The 12207-nt window shown below is 49.1% G+C and overlaps 1 protein-coding gene and 1 pseudogene across 1 annotated transcript in view; both read right to left on the reverse strand.

Moving 5' to 3' along the window:
• The window catches only part of TMEM101 (transmembrane protein 101), a 121720-nt gene that overhangs the window by 12179 nt on the left and 97334 nt on the right, over nucleotides 1-12207 (reverse strand). The gene's annotated exons all lie outside the window — the stretch shown is intronic.
• On the reverse strand, nucleotides 2569-2772 carry LOC126940100 (uncharacterized; annotated as a pseudogene).

Genomic DNA, 12207 nt, shown 5'->3' on the forward strand with positions numbered 1-12207 from the left:
AGACATAGGCCTGGCATTGGGCCAAGACCAGTCTGGAAGTCAGATTAGCATTTTTCCTTTTCCAGCTTACATTTCTCCTGTAGCAGCTAGTCCCTATCTTGGCACATTAACTTATAAGCAGTAAGCAAGCACCATCCACGCAGGGAAATTCCCTCAGCGTCCCTTTTACCAACTGGGATTCCCTGAAGCACTTCACGCACAAAGGTTCAAATTGCACTAATTTAGATTCCCAATTTTCACAAAGGCCAATTCCCTTGGACAACTCAATGGCCACAGGGAAGAACTGGGGGAGTTCCCATCCCTGGATATGGGAAGTCTCTGAGCTCCCAGCCCGGTCCTTGCAGTTTCTTTCAGATTCTGTTCGTGACACCAAAAATGTTCCGTGTGAGAGATGTACGAGGGGAGAAGAAAAGGCACACACACACAATACCTTTAAGGGTAAACTAGCTTTATCCGATGTAAATGGCAATGCAGATATAATCAGCGAATGATATAAGCAAATTAATATAATAAGCAAATGATACAATAAGCAAATTGCAATGGGAAGGGGAGAAGGGAAAAGAGATACATACATTTACACTCACCAGACTACGGAGGATTCACCACCAGTCTGGGAAGCAATGGCCTGGGCTCCAGAGTCGGCCACTCGTCCGTGCACAGACGAGGAGAGGTCTCATGAAGATTCGGCACAGTCTGGGACCCTCGCTCTTTTTGTAACGAGTTGTTTGGCATGAGCTCCAGTCACGAGGGCCCTTTGTGACCAGGCTCAAGGAACACAAAAAGGTCAACTCGTTTTTGCGAGTGTCTATTGTTTTTCAATAACTAACATATAGGAATAGATTGAAATAGAGATTTCTCCGAAACAGTGCTGGATGAATGCCTCAAGGGGCTCACACAGCCCATTCCGTGACCATTGTTTGTGTCCATGTTCAACTGAGTTCAAATTTAATATTTAACTTTTCCTCAGACAACTGAGGAAAAGTGTTTCCTCAACTTTTCCACAGACAATTGAGCTCCACAGACTTCTGAGGAACTTCCCTTTTCCTCTCTCACACCTTCCTCTGCTCTCCCTCCTCCAGCTGCCTTGACCTTGCTCTGCAGCACCCCTCACCTCTCCAGAAAGCTCCCCAGCTCCCCGGCTTCTTCCGGGCCCTGCCTGCGCTTGTGCTCAGCCATCAACACAGCCACAGCCACCATGAGCAGCACAGCGCCCGTGATGCCCAGCACAGTGGCAGTCTCAGCCAGGCAAAGCTGGGCCTCCACACCACTCAGCACTGCTCCTGACAGCCTTTCAGGCCCAGCGCAGGTCAGGTTGCCCAGGTCTACCACACGCAAGTGCCGCAGGTGACCCAGCTTTCCGAAGGCTCGCTGCAGGTCACAGTCACATGTCCAGGGGTTATCGGCCAACAGCAGCCGCGTGCCTGCTGTCCGGATGCCTGCCACTGCCTTGAACTCCAGGTGCTGCAGTCGGTTCCCCACGAGGGAGAGAAGGCCCAGTGCCCCTAAGGTTGCAAACGCCTCGGCCTCCAGCTCACTGATGTCATTCCCAGCTAGAGATAGGACTTCCAAGCCTGGCATAACCGCCAGGGCAGCACCCTCCACCCGCTGCAGCTGGTTCCCAGCCAGCGAGAGCCAGTGTAGGCGGAAGAGGCCCCCAAAGACCCCTGCGATCAGTTCAGCCAGCTGGTTGTGGCTCAGGTCGAGCTGCTCCAGGCTCCCCAGGCGCCACAGGCTGCTGGGGTCCAGGGAAGTGAGTAGGTTGTGAGAGAGGTCCAGGCGGAGCAGAGAGCCCAGGGTAGCCGAGAAGTCTGGGGGCAGATAGGCCAGCTGGTTGTGGCTGAGGTCCAGCTGCTCCAGGAAACTCAGGCCCCCTAGGGCCCCACCAGACAGATCCCGCAGGATATTGTGAGAAAGCAGCAACACCCGCAGTCCCCAAAGGCCCTGGAAGGTGCCAACCGGCAGATGGCTGAGATTATTGTGGCTCAGCTCCAGGAGCCAGACTCCATCAGGCAGCCTGGAAGGGAGACAGAGCAGGTGGAGGCCCCCACAGTCCACCACGCTGCCTGAGATAGGGCAGGTGCATGGTATTGGGCATGCTGCCGCCAGACTCGTGAGAAACACTGATGCCACCACTATGACTATAGCCATCGTGAGGGAGGTGTGGCCACACCCACCCCGTCCTTGCTCCATGAAGGGCTGGGATGAGGATGGCATCAAGCACTCATGGCTGCTGAGACCTTCAGGCCTCACTCCTCTGCCTGGGACCCTGGCAAGCACAATGATGCTAGGGGAGAAAAACACAAGTAGATGCCATTCAGGGGTCTCACCATTTGCTGGGTGCCCAAACATCGTCTCAAAGACACCCTGTCTCTATCTCCCATGATTTTAAGTGTGACCTAAGCTTCTGGCAAGAGTCCTCTTGGCCTGCGACCCCAGCATTCGGATCCTCCTCCCTTAACCACCTCTCATTCCTTCTTCCTGCTGGATGAGGAGCAATCAGGGAAGATGGCCTGTAATCCTCTGTACCTCCTTCCTCCCATCCCACACTGCAGCTCACTGACTTTCACCCCCACTCAGGCTGTTCTCTCCCTCTTACTTTCCTGAAGGAAGAGGAGCAGGATCATCAGTGGCACACGGCAGCTGCAGCAAAGCCACACCAACAGCCAGAGTCACGGTCAGGAGAGACTGTGCCTCCTCATAGTTACTACTGCTCTGCATGTTTAGAGAAGCTTATCTCCTAACTACAGCAATGATCCCTGAGAGTACAGGCTTCTCACTGACTGTCTAGAGGGACCCAGGAGAAACTCTGCCTTCCCCGGCCCCCAAACATGCATTCAATTGCTCTCAAGCAGCCAACATTTCTGGAGCTCCCGTTCTGCCAGAGGTCAGAGCATCAACAAGATCCTGGCCCTGTCTAGGCACTGAGGATAGGGCCTTAGGCCGTGAAAGTCCAATGCACTCACCTGTGTTCCTGGCAGCACCTGCACCCGAGTGCACCTGAGTGCAGCCCCAGCCCAGAAATGGCAGTGGAAAGAATCTGGGCTCTAGTTGCCTGCCTGTCTGGCCTCCTGCCAAAGTCCTGCCCTTATGAGCAGCAGCAGGACCAGCTCTCAGGGAAGCCACAGTCCCAGGGGTGAGCATGTGGGACAGGCTTAGGAAATCCCCACCTTATGGCCTTGCATCCAGGGAAGCAGGGCTCGCCCCCAGCCTCTTTCCTCACTTCCTTCTGGAGACCCACAACCTGCTCTGTATTGTGAGAATGGCAGCTTGAGGCCCAAGGGCCCTCCCTCAGTTCGGGTAGGAGTCAGGTGTCTCCTCCTTCATTCTATACTGCCTGCCTGAGAAATCTGCCATCATCTATAATTCACCCAGGTCTTGTCTAGGCATAAAGGAAGGGAATGCTTTTTCTTCTCACTAGGCCAAAGGTCAAAACACTTCATCCTGGCATTTGAGTTGTGCCCAGCATCTCCCAGAACACAGTATTTGTGCCTAGTACCTCTGCCTTGCTCTAGGAGCCCAAACCTCCTGTCCAGGTTTCCCAGTGTGCTCACTAGCCCTGCCCAGTGAACTCTTAAGAGAATAGTAATGGCCACACAGAAGGGCCAGGCATCTCATTAAAGGCTTCATTTAATCCTCAACTGAGGAAAGGAACTCTTTTTTTTTTTTTTTTTTTTTTTTTTTTTGAGACAAGATCTCACTCTGTCCCTAGGCTGAAGTGCAGTGGTGCAATCACAGGCCACTACAGTCTCAACCTCCCAGGCTCAGGTGATCCTCCCACCTCAGCCTCCTGAGTAGCTGGGACTACAGGTATGTGCCAGCAAGCCCAGCTAATTTTTGTATTTTTTGTAGAGATGGGGTTTTGCTGTGTTGCCCAGGCTGCTCTTGAATTCCTGGACTCAACTGATCCTCCCACCTCAGCCTCCCAAAGTGCTGGGATTTACAGGCGTGAGCCACTGTGCCCAACCAGGGACTCTAATTTTACTGACGAGGAAACCAATGTGTGACAAAGCCAGTTAAGTTTCCAAGTCATACTGCTAGTTAGGGGCAGAAGTAAAATCTGACGTAACTCAGGCCTGACAGAATCTAGTCATGCTTGGCAGAGCGTGGTGGCTCATGCCTGTAATCCAAGCACCTTGGGAAGCCAAGGTGGGCAGACCACCTGAGGTCAGAAGTTCAAGACCAGCCTGGCTAACATGGTGAAACGCTGTCTCTAAAATACAAATTAGCCAGGTGTGGTGGTGTGCGCCTGTAGTCCCAGCTACTGGGGAGGCTGAGGCAGGAGAATCACCTCAACCCAGGAGGTAGAGGCTGCAGTGAGCTGAGATCATGTCACTGCACTCCAGCCTGGGCGACAGAGCGAGACTCTGTCTCAAAAAAATAATAATTTTTTTTGTAGAAACGAGGTCTCACTAGGTCTCCCAGGCTGGTCGTGAATTCCTGAGCAACATGGTGAAACCCCCTCTCTACATAAAATACCAAAAATTTCCAGGCATGGTGGCTCACACTTGTAATCCCAGCATTTTGGGAGGCCGAGGCGAGCAGATCACAAGATCAGGAGTTCAAGACCAGCCTGACCAACATGGTGAAACCCTGTCTCTACTAAAAATACAAAAAAAAAATTAGCTGGGCATGGTTGCATGCGCCTGTAATCCCGGCTACTCAGGAAGGTGGGGTGGAAGGATTGCTTGAGCCCAAGAGGTTGAGGCTGCAGTAAGCTGTGATCACGCCACAGCACTCCAGCCTGGATGACAGAGGGAGACCTTGTCTTTTAAAAAAAAAAAAAAGTCAAGATCTACTAGACAAGAGCAAAGGGGTGAATAACATAGATTATGCCTATAATGGGAAGAGTAGCAGACCTATTATCAACCTAGGGCATGAGTCTGAGTCTCTGGTTAATCTCAAGCCCCTCGGAATTAGTTCAGATGATCTGGTATAAGCAGATTATACTGGAAAAAACTTGAGGAACCATTGTCAATAATCTGTAAGAAAACATTGCCAACAGACGGTTGCTAGAGCTTTGGGCTCAGCGAAATTTCCAATTTTCTTTTTTTTTTTTTTAGACAGAGTCTCGCTCTGTCGCCCAGGCTGGAGTGCAGTGGCGCCATCTCTGCTCACTGCAAGCTCCACCTCCCAGGTTCACACCATTCTCCTGCCTCAGTCTCCCGAGTAGCTGGTACTACAGGCACCCACCACCACGCCCTGCTAATTTTTTTTGTATTTTTAGTAGAGACAAGGTTTCACCGTGTTAGCCAGGATGGTTTTGATCTCATGATCTCGTGATCTGCCTGCCTCGGCCTCCCAAAGTGCTGGGATTACAGGCGTGAGCCACTGCGCCAGGCCAAAATTTCCAATTTTCAAGTCACATAACAGTTCACAAAACTCAAAACAGGCCCATTTAACATATTATGTCTGAGCAATTTCCTAAAACATGAGGACCACTAGGTGCCCACATGAGTTCACTAAAAATAAGTTTTACAGCCAGGAGCGGGAGCGGTGGCTCACGCCTGTAATTCTAGCACTTTAGGAGGCCGAGGCGGGCAGACTGCCTGAGTTCAGGAGTTCAAGACCAGCCTGGGCAACATGGTGAAACCCTGCCTCTACTAAAATACAAAAAAAAAAAAAAAAAAATTAGCCAGGTGCGGCGGTGTGCACCTGTAGTCCCAGCTACTTGGGAGGCTAAGGCCGCAGAATTGCTTGAACCTGGGAGGCAGAGGTTGCAGTAGGCCGTAATCATGCCACCGCACTGCAGCCTGGTGACAGAGCAAGCCTCTGTCTCAAAAAAAATAAATAAGGCCGGGCACAGTGGCTCATGCCTGAAATCCCAGCACTTTGGGAGGCCGAGGAAGATGGATCACAAGGTCAGGAGATCAAGACCATCCTGGCTAACATGGTGAAACACCGTCTCTACTAAAAATACAAAAAAAATTAGCCAGGCGTGGTGGCGGGTGCCTGTAGTCCCAGCTACTTGGGAGGCTGAGGCAGAAGAATTGCTTGAACCCGGGAGGCAGAGGTTGCAGTGAGCCGAGATAACACCACTGCACTCCAGCCTGGGCAACAGAGCAAGACTCCATCTCAAAAATAAATAAGCCGGGCGCGGTGGCTCAAGCCTGTAATCCCAGCACTTTGGGAGGCCGAGACGGGCAGATCACGAGGTCAGGAGATCGAGACCATCCTGGCTAACACGGTGAAACCCCGTCTCTACTAAAAAAATACCAAAAAAAACTAGCTGGGCAAGGTGGCGGGCGCCTGTAGTCCCAGCTACTCAGGAGGCTGAGGCAGGAGAATGGCGTAAACCCGGGAGGTGGAGCTTGCAGTGAGCTGAGATCCGGCCACTGCACTCCAGCCTGGGCAACAGGGCGAGACTCTGTCTCAAAAAATAAATAAATAAATAAATAAATAAACAAATAAATAAATTTTACTCAAATGACTTTATTTCCTTTTTTGATAGGGCTACCAGATGTCTATCGTAAATCTGGATGTTATTAAAATCTCTCAAGATATCCCTTTGGATAAGATGAAAACACAGAAGACAGTTTATCAAAATTAAAAATAACACAACATTGGGATGGACAACTAGTGTATTGCGGTATAGAATCAAGATTTTTTTTAAAGCTCTTTTTAGGTTAAAATTGTTGGTTAAAAATATTTAATAACAGGCTGGGCACGGTGGCTCACACCTGTAATCCCAGCACTTTGGGAGGCCGAGGTGGGTGGATCACTTGAGGTCAGGAGTTTGAGACCAGCCTGGCCAACATGGCGAAACCCTGTCTTTACTGAAAAATACAAAAATTAGACAGGTGTGGTGGTGCATGCCTGTAATTCCAGCTACTCGGGAGGCTGAGCAGGAGAATCGCTTGAACCCAGGAGGCGGAGGTTGCAGTGAGCTAAGATTGCACCAGTGCACTCCAGCTTGTGTGACAGAGTGATACTCCATCTCAGAAAAAAAAAAAATTAACAGCAATAAATGTAAAATTCAGTATTTAGGAATCTAAAATCTACTTACACAAGCTGGAGAAGACTTGGCATAATAGCTACTTCTGTGAAGAAGTCTGGGCAGATTGTGCTGATCACATCAAACTGAATCAACAGTGTGATGTATCTGCCAAAAGGAGCTAGTTGCTATAGTGTCCAACATCGCAGTAAATGGTTGCAGGAAAAGGTCCCAGTGTGCTAACAGACCATGTCCAGTGCTGGGACCACACTCAAGAACTAGGAAAGCTTCCTTCAAAAGCCATCTGACTGGAGAAGATAGTTCTGAGTCACATTTGCTGATTTAGCAATGCCCGTGCCCCTCACCCAGGGGCTGCCAGCAAAAGAAAAACCCCTGAAAGAGGGACTACCATGCAGGACACCTGAGCATTAGCCTTAGTTCTAACGGTGAGCCGCCACTGGAGGACAAGAAGGGCACGGACAGCTGCTACATGTTGCCTCCTTGAGTAATGAGTACCCCATCAATGGAAGTTCAAGTAGAGGCAGTCTGCTGAGGACGCTATAAAGGGGATATGTAAAGTGGGAGGCGGGACTATACTGTATAAACTCAAGATCTCTGGCATCACTAAGTGCTAGGAAATTTGTTCTAAACTTCCAATACCAGCCCCAGCATGGGAAGCATCCTGTGTTTGCACCGTCGACACACTGACTGCTGAGTTACATGGCTACATGTCCTGCCTGGAGCCAGTACGTAAGGGCAACAGCAGGACACTTTCAGAAAAGTCTCATCTGAACAAAACTGAAGTGTACATGATGACAGCACACACTTACAAGAGTGAAGGCAGAGGTTGCAGTGAGCCGTAATCATGCCACTGCACTGCAGCCTGGTGACAGAGTGAAGGGTCCCAAATTATACTCACTCCCTTTCATAAATATCCTCAGTTCAACTCCCCTCTCCCTCCACAGTACAGACTGGACACATCTCTCAACCTGGCTGTACCCAACTATTCACCTTCTCTGTGTCTGCACTAAGGTCACTCAACATGATTGGCAGAGGCACACAATGGATGCCTGTTTACCCCCAAAATTCATGAGGACACATCTCCAAAAGGGCACTCAACAGTCTTACCCTATTCCCCCTTCAGGTTAACTGGGCCACCAGAAAAGAAGTCACTTACCCTTACCTCCCTGACAGATCTACAGACTCACCTCCTAGCACTGCCCTGTCAGGGAAGAAGGGCCCCTCCTATCTGATGCAAATCTACCCACTGTGGCCAGAGATCCCAACCTCTTGTCTTCTCAGAGTTCACAGGTGACGTGACAGTCACTGAATGTCTAACTCCATCCCACGCTTCTCTAAGCCCAGGCTTGTTATCCAGTTGCCCATTTGCCATCTGCTCTTCAGTGTTTCCTGGGCAAGACAAAATGGCAATTCAAAAATTCCAGATTCTTCCACAAACTTCTTCCTCTCCCATTGTTTGCCACCTACCTAGAAGGCATCCTTCATTCCTCTCTGTCCCTCACCACCTTGCCCTCACATTCAGCGCATCAAGTCCCGTCAACTCTGAAACCGATTCTCTGCCACCATGTCCCACCCAGACTGCTGTGCCAACCCCTAACCCAGCAGCCTCCTTGCTTCTGCTGCCACTGTCTGATATCAGACCAAGTCCCGTGGCTGCCCATGGTCCCAAAGAACCCAGTCTCTAGGATAACTGTAAGGTCCTGCACCACCTGGCTCCACCTACTTCTCTATCGTCCTGCTCAGCAGGCTTCAACCGCCTGTCTTCTGTCAGTTCCTGAACATCCCAAGCTCTTGTCAACCTGACTTTAGCACGTGCTGTTCCCTCTATCTGAACACTCTTGGCTAGCACCTTGTTCTTCAGATTTCAGCTGAAATCACATCTCAGTGGTCATCTATAAATATTCTCTCTAGAGAGATACATGCCCCTCCCTCCAGTAAACATAAGCAACAACTTTAAGCTAGGAGACAGACCAGAGTAAAAGGGGTCAGATTAGTAAAAAAAAAACCCACCACTTGCTGGTCCCTCCACGAAAAGACCTGTAAGAAGTTCTTGTCTAACACTGCAGGAGTCCTAACAGAGGACCAAAGAAAAAGAAGAGGTTAGTTGATTAGTCACTGGAAATATGCCTTAGCCTCACCTTACCCAGCAAATTAAGAAACTTAGCTCCGGCCGGGCGCGGTGGCTCAAGCCTGTAATCCCAGCACTTTGGGAGGCCGAGACGGGTGGATCACGAGGTCAGGAGATCGAGACCATCCTGGTTAACACAGTGAAACCCCGTCTCTACTAAAAAATACAAAAAACTAGCCGGGTGAGTTGGCGGGCGCCTGTAGTCCCAGCTACTCGGGAGGCTGAGGCAGGAGAATGGCGTAAACCCGGGAGGCGGAGCTTGTAGTGAGCTGAGATCCGGCCACTGCACTCCAGCCTGGGCGACAGAGCGAGACTCCATCTCAAAAAAAAAAAAAAAAAAAAAGAAACTTAGCTCCAATTTAGACTTTTCAACGAAACTGGAAATTGTAGGAAAATGGGAGAGGCCAGATAGGAAGGGGGACTACAGTCTGACCAGACTTGGTCCCAGCTGCCAGAGTCTGCTCTAGAGAAACCCAAGGTAGATTCCTGCTGCTTTCCAGTCTGGAACCAGGTGCATCTCTCTATCTTCCCCTGTATCCTTTATTGGTCCTTTGTTCTCTTTCCAAACTTGAACTCCAAGCTTTCCTCAAAACCTACTCCTGGATCACTTTTCATATAGTGACTCAGGCAACATATCCAGTTATTATGCTGATGACTTTAAAAACTCTATTTTCCGCTCTGTCTCAACAACTGGGTGCTAGCAAATACCCAAATGAGTGAGTGAATAACTTTCCCTGTCTTGGAGCCTCAAGACACCCCAATAGACCATTAAAGACAAACCTAAACAAATACCCAAAAGGCAACCCATACGTGCCACATGATATGAGCGACAGAAACAAATTATTGAAGGAATCCATTCCAGTTGTCAAGAATGGCTTCATGGGTGGCCCTGAAGCAGGGCACTGTAGAGCAAGATAGAGAAGAGATCACCGAGGTTGGAAGTAATCTTAGAGATCATCTAGTCCCTTGCCTTTTATATATATCAATTCTAAGATGCTAATAAATTGGAGTATACTGCTGACTTAACTTTGTGGTCTGGAACCAGTTGGCAAGTTTCTTTTGACATCATGCACTGCACTTTCAGAAACACAAGGGGCAAGGAAAGGTGTCTAAAAATCTAGAAAATATCATTTGTATAGGAAAGAATGTGAAAGGATAAAAAAGATGTTAACAATGTTTTAGAGGGTGGTAGATGAAAATGTCTGCTTTGTCTTCTAGTTTTTCTGTAATGAGCCATGTAAGGTCGTTTTTTTGTTTTTGAGACAGAGTTTTCTTGCTCTGTCACCAGGCTGAAGTGCAGTGGTGCGATCTCAGCTCACTGCAACCTCCGCTTCTTGGGTTCAAGCAATCCTCCTGCCTCAACCTCCCAAGTAGCTGGGACCACAGGTGCACACCACCACGCCCAGCTCATTTTTATACTTTTAGTAGAGATGGAGTTTCACCACATTGGCCAGACTGGTCTTGAACTCCTGACCTCAAGTGATCCCACTCGCCTTGGCCTCCCAAAGTGTTGAGATTACAGGCGTGAGCCACTGTGCCTGGCTGTGTAAGGTTTTTATAACATAAAATAACAAATTTGTTTTGAAACTATTACAGCCACACAGTGTATCACCAGTGGATAGCAGCAGTGGATAGCCACAGGATATCACCAGTGGATAGCAGCTGAAGAGCATCTTTCTCAGATACTTCATACTGTTTATCTGATTATGTTAAACCCCTAAACTTTAGGCAGTATGTGCAGATGATTCCAAGTTTCTTTTCTTTTTTTTTTTTTTTTTTTTTTTTTTGAGGCAGAGTCTGGCTCTGTCGCCCAGGCTGGAGTGCAATGGTGCGATCTCTGCTCACTGTAAGCTCTACCTCCCGGGTTCACGCCATTCTCCTGCCTCAGCCTCCCAAGTAACTGGGACTACAGGCACCCACCACCATGCCCAGCTAATATTTTTGTATTTTTAGTAGAGACGGGGTTTCACCATGTTAGCCAGGATGGTCTGGATCTCCTGACCTCGTGATCCGGCCACCTTGGCCTCCCAAAGTGCTGGGATTACAGGCGTGAGCCACCGTACCCAGCCAAATCCAAGTTTCTTAAAGAGGAATTCTCTGGCACTGACGGCCTCCAGCAGTGATAGGAAAGCAAACCTACCATGCAAATCTAACATCCTCCAACCAGGCAACCAGCTCTCTCCCACACTCCCACTTCTGCCACTGTCCTTACCACTCATCCTGTACATTTCAGCTTCCGGTACTACACATTCTCACCACAGTACCCTCCATGCTATAGCTGCCATACCAAGCACACTCGATCTGTGTATGAATGAAATGCCCCTATTTCCTTTACCAGTATGTCTCACAGGAGAACAGATTATGAGACACACATTCTTAGCCTTTACCCTCCTCAACCAGTAGTTAACAGGCTGCAGCCACTGAACTCATATTGAAGTGCTTGAGCAATTTTCAAATTTTCAAAGCACCAAACAGAAATCAGCAATGAGCTGCTCAGACTTGAATGGCACAGATTCAGTTATCAACTCACTGTGGTAAGGCTGTTTATACCACAATAATTGGATGCTCTAAATAGCAGTAACTCCAAAGGTGTGTGCATGGTGGTGGTGAGATTATCAGGTGCTGGGTGTAAAGGTGTGTGAGTGTGTGTGTATTTGGGGATAAAGGAGAATACCCCAAAACAAAGCCAAGGAGACACTGCAAAACTGTCCATGCTGCATCATACATGTAAGCTCTCTGTACCACGCTCTTCTGTGGTTCAGTATCCTTTCAATCTAGGTGGCAATTTCTGCCATTCTCACTAGTCTCCTGTGTTCCAGCCTCATTCTGGCAAACAAAATGAGCAGTACACATGCCATCAGTTTGGGAAGTCCCAGCATTAGGAACCCATGAGTGGATAAAGCCTCGGGCTTTCTTCCAGCTCAGCTACCACAGGCAGGTGGGGCACTCTAGACAAGTCACTTGGCCTCAGTGGAACTCATTCTCTATTCTGAAAAAGTTTTGAAAATTATAATCAAGGCCGGGTGTGGTGACTCATGCCTGTAATCCCAGCACTATGGGAGACCGAGAAGGGTGGATAACTTGAGATCGGGAGTTCAAGACCAGCCTAACCAACATGGAGAAACCC

Source organism: Macaca thibetana, chromosome 16, assembly GCF_024542745.1.
Source record: "Macaca thibetana thibetana isolate TM-01 chromosome 16, ASM2454274v1, whole genome shotgun sequence".
Classification (NCBI taxonomy): Eukaryota; Metazoa; Chordata; class Mammalia; order Primates; family Cercopithecidae; genus Macaca; species Macaca thibetana.